General features: G+C 35.7%; 1 protein-coding gene across 2 annotated transcripts in view; it reads right to left on the bottom strand.

Moving 5' to 3' along the window:
- Window positions 1-13,988, bottom strand: part of LOC102686914 (protein kinase C-binding protein NELL1) — a 163,808-nt gene that overhangs the window by 16,442 nt on the left and 133,378 nt on the right. The gene's annotated exons all lie outside the window — the stretch shown is intronic.

The following is a 13,988-nucleotide window of genomic DNA, read 5'->3' on the forward strand; positions in this document are numbered from 1 at the left end:
TATTTATTTCCCATTAATAATGTATTCAGGTAGGATGCATTCCATCACATGCTTAATTCAGGGCTCAGGAGTGACCCACACCCCACTAAAGGATAATATTTTAGATATACCTTCTTTCATAAATCCAGTCTCCCAGCTTTCCTGATTCATCATAAGAATTTTAATCTTTGTCTATCTGCCATGTTGTGGTCACCCCTAAAACTCTGCTTCAGAGACAAAGTGACCCAGAGTTATGCCACTTCCATCACAGGGGATTAAATATTAAATACATTATGGTAAATGTATTTACTATAATTTCATCAGGAGATAAACCTCCTTGAGATGTCAGAACTGTTTTTCAAGAGCACCATGAGAGAGTGACACAGGTCAAAGCAAGAGGCACTTACAGAAATGAATGCGTATAATGAATATACTGTATGCTCTTGTGCTCACCTTGTGATAACGGAATACATAAATAAAGCAAAAGAGAAACTATCAATTAATTTTTATTCAGTGTGAATGATCACACGCCATCTAAATGCACAGGTTTTTCAAGTCATTTCAAAGTCTGTTGTAATTTTAACATATATTACTTATAAATTAATTAACATATAAATTTATAAATTAATGTTAGGATTAAAAAGACAAGAAACCTTACCTCTGACTGATCTACAGTATGTCAACACAACAGCTTTGAAATGAAAACACCTGACGCTCAACACGAGTAATAACGGACTGTTTTGCTTATCTTCTAACACAATAATGTACTGGAAAAAATGTAAAGGGACTTACAGTCATTTATACAGATCATTGTGATTTAATAAAGGTTTTGGAATGGACTTGACAAAAACTAGTACGCCATTATAACAAATGACATTTCCAAATAATGACGATTCAGTGCTCTCATGTTTTAATGTAATTTAATATCATTAGCTGTTAGCTACTTCTAATAGAAAAGATAGTTCAATTATTCTTTGCCATGGAAACTTTGAAAATAAGAAACTCTACCATTCATCTATCTTCATCTCAGTTTTACCGTCCAGTTTCAATCAGTCACCTACAGTCCTATACCTTCCATCTCTAAGAAGCTACAAATACATAATAAAAATTAACTTCCAGAACGCAATGAAAAAGAAACAGCTTAAACAAATACAGAAACAGACAAAGCTATAAGCTATAAGCTATAAGATAGTTCAATCCAGGATTCAGAACTACTATACACTACTGTGTATTCTTTTCTGAAGAGAGCAGTTGGGAAACTAGCAAAGAGGTGTGAAAAGTACTTAACAGAGCCAGAAAGGCTGTAATCTGACAATAAAAATAAAAAAAAAACATCAGAAAGATTGAGTTCACAACCCACTGCACTGCAGGTCACAAAAGCAACCATTGAACTTTTTTTCTTGCCAAAAGCAGATTGTTTAAAATAAGCCTTATCTCCCTAGTCAGAAAGGATGGCGGTATGCAAACCGATACATTCCTATTCTCACCATTAAGCACTACAGCCTCCTCAGTGACATGCTTGTTTATTTTGTTGATGTTTCATCTACCTCATGCAACACTGCTTATGGTTTTAAACAGTCATCCAGCACCATTAAAGCAGCACTCCTTCAGTGATTTTTAATTCACATTTTACAGGGTTATCATTTCTCAGAAGTGCTTCAGCTGAAAAATATTATACAGGCATTCAATAGATAAGGTTGACATCATGACATAATTTAGTATTCCTGTGTTCTGCAGTCTATTAAACAGAATATAATACACTGTCCTCTTGGACCACCTAAATCCTGCAGTGAACTCCATCAACCCGTTATCAGCACACAGCTTATCTTAGTGAAGGTTGTGGCAAACTGGAACCTGTCCTGGAAACGAAGGGTGGAAACTGGGACTAAGGGCACACAACTGCTTATTCAAACTCTTTATCATCCTTTACCTTCCCATTTAGTTCTTAAGACCTTCCACATCATCTTATAAAGTAAATGGGAAGATGTAGGATGATGAAAATGTTTGCTTTGAACTGATTATAATGCTAAGACATTAAAAAAATATAACACGCTTCTGGGTAGATAAGCTCATTTTTTCATACATAACACTACTCCTTTTTTATCAATTGTACCGCTCGATTAGTCAAATGCTTATGATGTATTGAATGAAACAGCTCTCCTTCATCGGTGTGGTCAGAAGTAAGTGATGTGTTTCCTTAAAATGAATACAGTAGTATTTCAAATGCTTTAGTTCATACTTAGCCCTTTTTCTCACGACATCTGATGACAACATTTAAATGGCATTTAGCTTTTTGAACACATATTTACCTTTGTAAATGCATTACAGGGCCTTCATATCTTTTAAAAACTGCACACCTCACTGCTTTAAAGCATACATCTGCCTAAACTTTGTGACATGCCTCCACACCTTTACCATTTTTTCTTAAAACTATAGTGTCAGTGACAGGGACAGCATTTGAAGCCATTTTCTTTTCACTTTTTGAATAGCGTACAATTTTCTTGTCTTGCTGAGCCTGTTTCTTAAAGGCTGAAAACCTTTTCTACAGACTTGTTTTATCTGTCTCATCCTCTGTTCTTAATGCTTGTATAATGTTAGTTTTGAAAAGACTCTTGTCTCATTATACACCCTCAAAAACAACTCATTCTACTTTCAGTACTGTATTTATTTTAAAGGTACTAATAGATATTTTTAAAACAAGTGTCAAGCCACAGAGCTGCCCAATGTATTAGGGCTAAGACACATTATGGGCAATTCAGACAAACCATTTTATATGACACTGCCTGAATGATGTTACAAAATATTGAACAACTGACCATCATATAGTTATAATAGCGTGCGATGCTGATGGATGACAGTTTGGACTAAAATCTGATGGATGATGAGAGTATGGTCCAATCTTGAACAGTATTTGTATTCAACCTTCAGTCTCTCTGCAATGACAAATTGAACTTAAAAACCCAAAGCTCAAGGTGGAGCAGAAACCCTATAAAATTAAGAACGGCGGTACCTTGCTTAGGATGCGTTCCACAGAAAGAATTTCTGTGGGGATCAGCGCTAATAGCAGTAATTATAGACTGGCTTCAATGGAGATGCATTCCCTGGAGTGCATTTCTCACACATGAGCAACATGTGAGGGCTTCAGTGGGGTACTGGTAATGACATTACTGATATTTTTACCCTGGAATATAATTAAAAATCCATTTTATACAGAAAGGAGTTTATTTTTAAATTATAGGTAGAGAAGAAATACATAAAATTTGACTATGCACCCATGCATTCCATTGGAGCTTGCATAGATTAATCACTGCCTGCCTCTAGTTCCCCAGTCTATCAGCCATGGGAGACTGAGGGGAAGAGCATCTGCCAGGGTGGGCTAAACTGTGGCTCCTCCTGTGGTGCTTGAAACGTTTTTTTCAATGAGAACCAGCCCTACAGTAAAAAGAGGACATACCTGATGAAGACTTGTTTGCTGAACTGTTGACAAATAAAATGTAACATAAAATCTAGTTTGAAGTGGAGAGAGCGTGCATCTAGCTGATTATTATTTTCAGTGAAGTTGTACTGGACAGCACCTCTGTGATTTCTGGCTGTGCTCTCTTTTTCTCCTTTCTGTATTTTCTTAGACGTACAGTAAACATATGTATCATGCTCTGCTCTTATTGTCTGAGACTCTGAGCACCGTTTTTCATTACATTTTGCTTTAAGCACTGTAGCGGCAAGGCGTGTTGTTACACTTAGAATAAGGATTTCTAACAACCTTTCTGTTGCCTTGAAAAAGGAGCTTGAGCCTCTGTATAAAGCACAGGGATGTCTAAAAGCAGCCCAAATGATATGAAACATCTTCCAGGTCTGGAATACAGACGAGGACATTGTAAATCTGTGTTTATTTTGAAATGCACAATGATGTATAATATGATGCAATCTGGCTCCCCTCAATTTGCTTTTTCCCCTTCTGCCCAACACAATAGATCACAGGTCACTGTCCATCATCCAGCAGGTGATCAACCAGTGTAGGGTGCACGTCAGGATTATACCTGATAATATCTTAACCAATCACAAACTGTAATTTCATGGTTTTATAAAGATACTACCCAACTCATTTCACTTGTTAACTCACTAGCTCAGCCCTTCTCTCTCCAAAACACATGGCAGTTTTTGACTTTACCAACCATATGACTGCAAACAGAACTGAACTTTTTTCCAAGACATCAGGCCACATGTCAGTAAAGATAATCTTTCTACAAAAGAAGAAACCTTGTTTTTCACAAACCAGCTGTTACCCAATCAACAAAATTAAGACAGTTGGACTGTTTTCGTCAACATCCTAACCAAGTTTCTCCTGCCTGTCTTACTTGCAGCTAGACCCAAGCAGATGACTATGCATAGGCTTTACAATGCTAATTTCAGCAACTCTAGGAAAAGCTCATCTCTGTTCTCTCTGCATCAGAGCACTGCCAGGATAGAGCAAACAGCTAAAGGAACCACAGTGCGATCTGCTTGAACCTCATCTCCATCTTCAGTATGAAGTTCAAATTCATCAACAAACCTTTGGCCAACATGCTATAGTCAATATATTTTAACTCTAATGTCATTAACTCTGATCTTTATCATCCCGGAGTGCATGATCAAATTTTTGTAGCACAGAAGATCAATTCACAGATCTGATCTATTACTCTTTATGGTTTGTTTTATATGTTTTGGTGTTGTGTCTATAAATTGTATGTTGTATATTTTGAATCTGTGTGTGACACCGTACATTTCTATGTGTGACTGATTCCTAACTATTGTCATACCACTCTTGTAATTTACTGTTCCAATTTCTAATTACAGTAAAACAAAAAAACGTATCATCACTACTGCACAAATAGTACCAAGATGCACAACTACAGCCTGTGCCAAGTGTGAGTTAGGTACATCCCTCATTTTTGTGCGCCTGCCACTGACAGTTAAATATTACACTCTTATCCAGGTGTACAGTATATGGTGTATTAAGTAATTAAAATAATGGCTTGGACGAAAGAGTTCTATGGATAAGAAACGCTAAGCAAAGAACTACTGTAATTTAAAAATCACAATCTAATTTTCTTAGATTCTAGTTATTGAATAATAAAAAATATTGATCAGTAGAAATTAATTTTGCTTTATAAAAAGCTAGTGTTTATAATGCTAGTCAAGCATCACAAGCAACTGTTTGTTTTTTACCATTTTGTGCTACTGTGAAGGGTGATAGGAGGCTGCCAGACACTACTTAAAAGGTATAATGCTGACATGCTGTATTTCACAACAATTCACACGGCAAAAAGCACCCCTCAGTACGTGTGTGACGTTTTTCTGAAAATTGGTTACTAATGTATTTTTTTTAAAAGGCCTCCCATTAAAAGACTAATAATCCCAGCAAAAATCTGTCTATGTTAAAAAGACCCAAACTGACCATGTGTAACTGCACGCAGTGCATTTTCCATAACTTTTTCTTCATGAAGAATTGAGTACTCATTTATAGAAAGCTGTAAACATACTGAGAGGCATTAAAAATGTGACAAATGCTATCTGTTTCAATACTCATTTGTTGCATTTTTAATGCCTCAGTATACTGTATGAGGCTACAGTAGAAAACATCTTCAAGGAATTTTTATATGTGGAAACAAAATTCCTTTTGTTTTTTGTTTTTTTGTATTGTGCAAGCTTTTATCTCCAGGAATCCAATTTAGTTTGTCCTATTTCACATTTCTGCCTTTGAGATCCCTGTTCTAGAATGAGTACAGATCCATTTGTTAAAAAACAAATCACATCAAAACATTTTAAAGAACAAATACACTTTATACAGAAGTGTGTAATGACACACTTCTGTATAATTTCACAAACTGAAATATGCCCAAAATGGGGAAGGACATATGAAATTTAATAATGAAAACACCACCAAATAGTAATTAACGTGCCTCAAGCTATGCTACACATTTTGTAGTTCACAGAATGACAAACAAAAGAAAAGAAAGCATGCACTTAGGCCAGAGATATATACAGTAGAAGAGAACAAAATAAATTAACAACCAGCAAGAGAGTATCACATTTATCAATAATGTCCTCTAGTCTAAGGGGGCCAGTTTGTGGCTGATCTGGGATGCCAATGTCATGCTAAATTAGAATACAACTGTGTGCTAAAAAATATCTGACTCATAACACGCCCCAGCCTCAGGCACCACTTGACAATGTACTCATCTGCACAGATGGCAACGCATTTTCCTGCTGACAGTCATTACACTAAGGAAGAACTGAAAAAAAACTTTGATATAAATAATAAGCATCATAATGAGCTATTTTCATATTTATGGGGTTCACATTTCATCACGTCCTCTGCATTACAGAAATGTATATTTATAATCTATAAAAAACTTCTGGTATTTCTTTGTGCAATTCCAAGTGACCATTCTAATTAAAAAAGCCCATCATATTAAGTCATTTGACAGAATATTCTGCACATCATTTGATTCAATGTCATAACAGAAAGGCAGGAAAACAGATTTGATGCTTTATAAACGTGCTTAATTCTGTCAAAACAAAAATATACAGTATAACAGTTCACTTGATACATTCTACGGGCCTTTACTGTGTTTAAGAAACACAGAAAAAAGATTCCAAAATAAAATTCCATTTAAATATCTTAACCAGTACTTTGATATAAGAGATTACATAGTCACTCTATATCCAATGTACAGTATATACAATCATCAAGGACTTATTCCACTGACCAAAAAATTAACTTAAAATGCTCTGGTTTTTATTGGTCATACTTTTCAGGTAGATTCATCTAAGATAATTCATATCTTAAGCCTTAGATAGGGATATTGCTGTTTTAATCTATATATGCCAGATTTAAAATTCTACTCTGCATTCCCTGGGCTTTATTCCAATTCTCCGGAATTTTAGTTTGCTGAAATAATGGAAATGTCTAACTGCCCATCAAACGGGTTTTTCGTTTTCTATTTGAGCATCTTTGATTCATTAGAGAAAATGGAATTAGGAATGTGGTCCTTCATGTCATTCCGACATAACATGTTTAATCCTGTCTGACACGTGCATTCCTTTACCCTCAGAGGACGTTTGAAAATGGGTTTCTTTTCACTTGTTTTCTTTGTTCCCCTTGTTGTTAACCGAGATATTAGCCGATGTGAATCCAGTGGGTGATCTACAGCTGGCTGAGTTGGAATACTGTGAATTGCAACCCACCATAATTCACATTTATTGTTCATTTAAGCCTGAAAAATCAATACCCACAAACCATTTCCCCATTGGTCCTTCATTCTACAGTAGAATAGCTCTTAAAAATTAACAAGTCCCTTTATGGATGTAACCTTCACAGGGGGATGATATGGATTTTGCAGTGGGGCTGCAATGATAAATAGTTGTCTGCTGTGTGAAAGGGATCTACTCCATATAATGAAGCTGAAAAAAGTACCACATTGTGGTAAAGCGATCTGTGCAGAAACACTGAGTAACTCCTCTGTGTTTTAGGATGTGCATTTGCAAGCAAATGAGAAAGACTGTAGTACCTTTGTAGACTTCATGCAATTTATCTGGAAAGTTGCAACAAAACACAGTATCATATTTTGACAGAGCAGTATTATTAGAGATAATACTTTCTGGGTAGAAATGAAAAGCAATGGTAAAAAAAAACAATAATAGTCCAATTCTGAAATAGGAACAAAAGCAATTTTGATTCAAAGACTTTGCACGCTATGCCCTGATCAATGTGTTTAGAGTTTTTTGTCCCTATTGTGAAAATGCACCATGATTATTTTGCTCTTAGGGGGTCTTCATGGAATGTAGTTTTGGGAAGAATAATTTACATTGCATTCCTGTATTGTACAAAGTGAGCCAGATGTGGATTCTGTATATCTGCAGCTAATACAGTATGTGGTATGTATTGGTATTCTGTATCATAAATGAGTTCATTCCCTAGCACATCTAAACCACCACTTGGCAGAATGAGTGAGTAAACAGAGAAGCAGTACACTAATATATACTGTAACAACTGTTTTACAAAGAACAGTTATTACACAGTACATTAGAGAATTACCTTGTTTTAGGTACTGGACATCAATACCATATCTACAAGTTTAGCTTTAAGAGTTTTTTTTTTAGTTTTACATCACAGGGTTTAATCTGTTAGTGTACTATGTATACACATTCATGTACTATATTTCTGTATAGATATTAAAATCTAATTCGACTGCAAACTTGAAAACATACTTGTTCTTAGTCTTAATCAACATTTGGCTTCAATCTTAAAATAACTTTTAAAGTTTTGGGGGGATTTGACAGTTTCGCAAATTAAAAATAATTGAAACTAACACACAAAGGTACAGTTCAGAACACTCTTGGAATGACAAAAAACATTTTATAAACAAATCTTTGTATAATTTAATTCTTAAAATGTATTATCCAATAATAATTGTTTGCATTGATACAGCACATGTCAACCAAAAGATGTGCCTCAATACATCAGATGTTAGGTGAAGAACTGAGGAATTGCTTGCAATTAAATTAATTAGGGAATTGAGGGGACAGATTGTACAAGACTCAAGTGGAATTCAGCCAGGGTATTGTGATAATGCCCCTCTTTTGAGAAGTACCAAGCAGACAGAACCTCATGTGAAGTTTGCCACCATCTACAGCACTGTGTCCCTTGTCACTACTCTGGGGCCATGATTTGGATCGTCTGGTCCAGAAAAAGAGCAACACCAACTGGTCAAACACGACCACGTACATTATTTTGCAAAATGAAAGCAAAGAGGTTTCATTTATCCTAGTTTTAGGGAAAAAATCCAATAGGCATACAGTATATCAATGGGCCAATGTCTTCGACTTCTCTTCATTTCCTGTTCACGGAAATAACTCTGTTATTTAGTTCTGGTTTTGAATAAAAAATAGATAACTTGAATTGGATGAAATGGCGTTGGACCAATTCAGAGACAGTTCCAATCTGTGAAAGGTGCGATCTTACCATTGTTACTGTGGCACAATACAAAGATGTATATTAAGGAAACATTTAAAAGGTAACTCCTCCTCTGAAGTTAGTGCTTTTGTGTTCAGAAATACTCCTCTTGAAGAATGAGAGAAAAAGAAACAGTAGACAATTGAACAAAACATTTTCACTCTGGCCTTGAAGTTTTAATCTTAAACATGGTTTCGAGGAAAGAAAAAAATAATTCCACCATGCCTCAGATCTGTTTCATTTCTTACATCCCATAAGAAAAGTGCAAGGTCAAAGCCAAGTCTGTTATTCATTAAAGGCTGCAGGTAAAAAGAAAAAAGGCAGACTTCAATCTCAGAGTTCCCAGCTCAGAATTTACTCTCCAAACTCTGTTGCTCCACTTGAAGCATTCAGGCATCCACAGACTGATGAAGGTAACCCAGGCTCAGGGTGTATATGCGAGATAAAAATATGAATTGAAAATAACTGAGTTAGGCAGTTTTATTGTGCTACTTTGGCTGTCAGATGCTACACTGACTTGAGAGAAAAGAAGATAACTACTACTCCACTATTTTTTCTTTGAGACATTTCCTATGGAGTATTAAGCAGTTTTTAAAGGTACATTATTTCCCTGTGTTTATATTTTTGTCTGCTGCACTATTCAACATGTCTATTTGTGGCTCTAGAGAAATGTTACATATACTGCGTAACAGTACTGGCACTCTTCTGCACTGAAAAACTACAGAAGACTTTTAATCCCTAGTATACTAAAACTCTTATTTTATTGGGATTAGTATTTATATAAGGCTTTGAATAACACACTACAGTCCCACTGTATTAGCATTTCCGAATGAATGGTGGTTGAGAACTAGCATATGACAATATAAAAATAAAGAAAAATTAAGACAGCAATGTGATATTCTAAAAACAATACAAAGACGATAAACCTAACTGAAATTAAAAGGTTTAAGCACAAAAATGAAAGGTTCAAAATGTTTATAGAATCAGTATGTCCATTGTTTAAGAGGTTATATTATCTTTCCTAGCATTAATCCCACATCAGCAGGTCCGCTCGTCGGCACACCAGTCTCCATTTGGTGGTTTGAACCAAATCTTTGAGCTGACGTTGCCATTAACTGCAGCCGAGAAATACTCCAACCGGTGCGTCGCTCCGCCTGTCATCGGAGTGCAATCCCTTGCACAAGTAATTGTAATTAATTTTAAAAAGTAACTTTTCACACCCTACCGCTGTTTTAGATACTATTCTTTCTAGACATTGTCAGCGTTATGTCTATTAAGACACATAGAAATATATTGTGCATGCACTTTCATCTGAAGAAGCCAGTTGGTTGTGCAAATCTCCAATACTCTTTATTGCATGACTGAGTCACTGCGAAGTTAGCCATGATTTAGAGAGTATTTATTGGTGGTGAGCAGTGACCTAAACGCATCATATGGGGGTGTAGTTATTCTTAATTCTGTCTGAAAGTTTCATTCATATTCATTACTTTTAAGATGGAAAAAAATGCATGTCTTTAGTAGGACAGCTTCAGCAGGAACAGTGTTTAAGGGTCATGTGATACTAGAGCAGCAACCCATGCAGATAAACGTAGTACTGTATGTGCTACATGAAAAGAGACAAACCCTGCATTGCCATAGGCAAAAATGATCTATGATCCAGAAAGTACTTATTTATAAATGGATAAAGCACATCATAGCATCTGTAGCCTCAATACAATTCTACTGTATAGACAATATATAGATCTAGAGGTAGTTCTATGAAAGAGTGAAAGAACATACTCGAAGCGCAATTCTTTCCACATTATATATGTTTCACGTATACTAAAAATCACAGGCAACAGCTGAAACTGAAAAGAAAACCGGTAAAGAACTGAGGAGTGTTCTAACATAAAAGGGGGAAAATGCAATTTAATGCAAATAGAAAGGCAGGGGAAGCAATTAAGCTCTGCTGAGCTCCAGGTTAGAAAAGTGAGAGGTTACATGTATTAATAATTGCAGGAGGAATTCATTAAACTAGCACCCGTGACAAGTTTTGATGCATCAGTTTACTTCCATTTACTGCTGCTCAGAATCTTAACAACCTATGCCTAAAAAAACATTAAGTAAATTCTGCTACTGGTGTATTGTCCATTAGCTGTTTCAGAACATGATCACTAAAACACAAGATGCTTCTCCCCAGGAGAGGACAATCAGGAAGGAGTAGATTAAGTACTGTGCTCTCTTTTCACGTAACTATGGTCATTTTCTTCTTGAAACAATACCTTTACCACCACCCAATTTGCAATCAAGTAAAGCAAAGTACCTACTGACATTTGAACTAAAACTGCTTTTAAACCAGAGAGACTATAGAGTCTAAGATAGAAAGACAAAATCTGAATAAATCAGAATGAAGACAAATATCCTTTTCTACATACAAATTATAAATAACCCTTAGATTATATGTATAATGTAATTCAAAACTGATTTACAGCATATCCAGCCAGAGAACTAACCTTTAAGCAGTTGCTTTTCTATCAATATCAAGCAATATATTTTTTATTCCATTAGGTTTCAGTGGCTTTTAACTTCCAGAATTCTCTGTTGAAGTCAAATTAATTCTCACAGAAGTATTTAAAAATCTAGACAGTCAACCAAACTAAAAACTGGTCTGAAGTCCCAGCAGAACACCTAAAAATGGACTTGTAGAACTCATTAGTGATCAAAAGCTCTCGCACACACAAACAAAAAGCTGTTTGTCTATGTAGTCGAAGGAAAGACAGATGGGTACGATAGCCTTCGTTTATCATGGGAATGTGCGACGAAGCAGAAAAAACAACAAATCTTCAAAACACCCATGGCCAAAGTCACAAGTCCAGAGGGAACAAACTAATTACTACCAAGACGTGCTACTCTTTGTTTTACAAGCACCTGCTTTTGAAGTACTCAGAATGATTTCCATATTTGAGACTTTGATTTCACTATAAAGCCTTTTTAACTTTTCTCTTACAAAAATGATTGAAATTAATTATTTTTAAAACACTTCATGCTTTGTCCATTTTTAAACTCTTCAAAAAAAAATGACATAAATAGACAAATGTATGGGAGGATTTAAATTATGTATCCACATTTCAATTGATCTTATCACTACTGCAAACAAGGTTCTAGTAAACTGGTTAGTCTGATCAAGGTTTTGTTATTTTTAATATTTTTTGTAAAGTTACATTGTCCATTGTCTCCTTTAACAAAGAGGAATGCCTGCAGAAATGTGGAGCATTAAATTGTTCTCTACAATACAGTTACAGCACAGAACAGCTGCCCTAAAACCTTACCATTTTTTTGCTGTGACTTAGACAAACCTCCTTAACAGCAGCAAGTCTCCATGACCCTTAATTATTGGCTTTCCATCTCAATACTCTGATTCAATAATAAAAGTGCCTTGTTGCATAAAGATAATGTCATGTGGATTTTTCAAAGAGTGCATTTTGCATGGAGATGAGGTAATCTTTTGCTTTATACTTATTTAAAAATCAAGATTCCATTGTTACTGTACAGTATGTACCCGAGTCACATTCTGAAAATAGTCTGAATTATTTCTAAACAGAAAAATGACACTTTGGTTTAACTTGTAAAGGAAAACAGAGTTAGTTTGTACCTAAAGTTTCAGATGTTGACAATTTTAGCTCGGGCTGTAATGTTAGGCAACAGTGACAGAGATTCCTCAAGCAACCAAGCACAACTGCTGAGCCTGGGTGGAGGGAGCATTAGTTGGCCAAGGTCTCCTTGCCCTTGTCAAGACAGTGAAAACTATGACCAGCCAGGCCCTTCAACTTTGCAGTGACATCACTCGGAAACTGATTTCTCTCCTGCTAAACACCTTGGGGTTTGTGGTGTGTCAAACAGCAATTTGCTCCGACGGCTGGGCCTGTTCTCAGTCTCCTCTGCAGGACAGGTGTTGTAACTATCAGGCCAAGTGATAAATAACTGTGACTCCAAACCGGGTACAAAAATATGAAATAATTGGCAATTCCACATTTTTTGCAGAAAGAAACAAGGGTTTCTGTAGGAGTGCTACAAAAAAATCTTCAGCCCATTAGCTTTAGAATATAATGATGCACTTTCCTTGCTGTTACAAGTGTTTTGTTTTCATTCCAGAGAGGCTTTCATATACTGTACATAAATTATTTGAACAGGAGCTACAGAATACTACACAATACACAATTACATTGCATCTTAATATAAAATAGTTCAAGTAGGTACAGTAGCTGCATCAGCATGCGTAGGCTGCAAAGGAACAAGTAAAGGTTTAGTTCATGCTGAAAAGAGAAGAAAAGCTGTGGAGACGAAACGTCGTGTTTCCATTCTTCTCTTTTCAGCATGGAATAAACCTTTACGTGTTCCTTTGTATCTTAATATGAATGAGTTACCAGTAGATGAAAAGTTAATACCAATGTTGAGGCCACACAAGTTATGACACTTTAAACTGTTTTCAACTCAAGACTTCAAAATATGAAAGATTTCAAAAGATAGTGAATGCACCTGTCTACCACATAACTCTGTCACCTCTGCTGTGATTGAAATTAGAATTATTAAAAAACAAAATTAAAAATCCCATTAAAGGGTGTAGGTCATTTTGTCCACTAACATGTTTTTGACTAGTGAGTTCTGCTCAGATGGAAAGTGTATAGGGCCAATGGTATAATATATAGATAACGGTATAATAAAAGATTTTTGTGAGACCTTCTAATTCTATGGTCAATGTTAAAAAGAATAGAAGAGCCATTTGCAATCAAGCACCTACAAACTGCTTAATCAGCAAAGGTAATGAGTGACATGAACGGATGGTCAATATATATGTACTACTTTATAATGAAATGGTTTAGTCAGCCAAAAACTCAAAGGAGACCTTCAAATGAAAAATGAATCAGTTGTTTGCATCAAACAGTAATTTCTCATCAGGCGCCTGTCTGCTGTGCGAAATGCTATTTTAATTTGAATATATCTTCAATCACAATTCCAGGCCCCTTTAACATTCCAC

This window comes from Lepisosteus oculatus, chromosome 21 (genome assembly GCF_040954835.1).
Source record: "Lepisosteus oculatus isolate fLepOcu1 chromosome 21, fLepOcu1.hap2, whole genome shotgun sequence".
Classification (NCBI taxonomy): domain Eukaryota; kingdom Metazoa; phylum Chordata; class Actinopteri; order Semionotiformes; family Lepisosteidae; genus Lepisosteus; species Lepisosteus oculatus.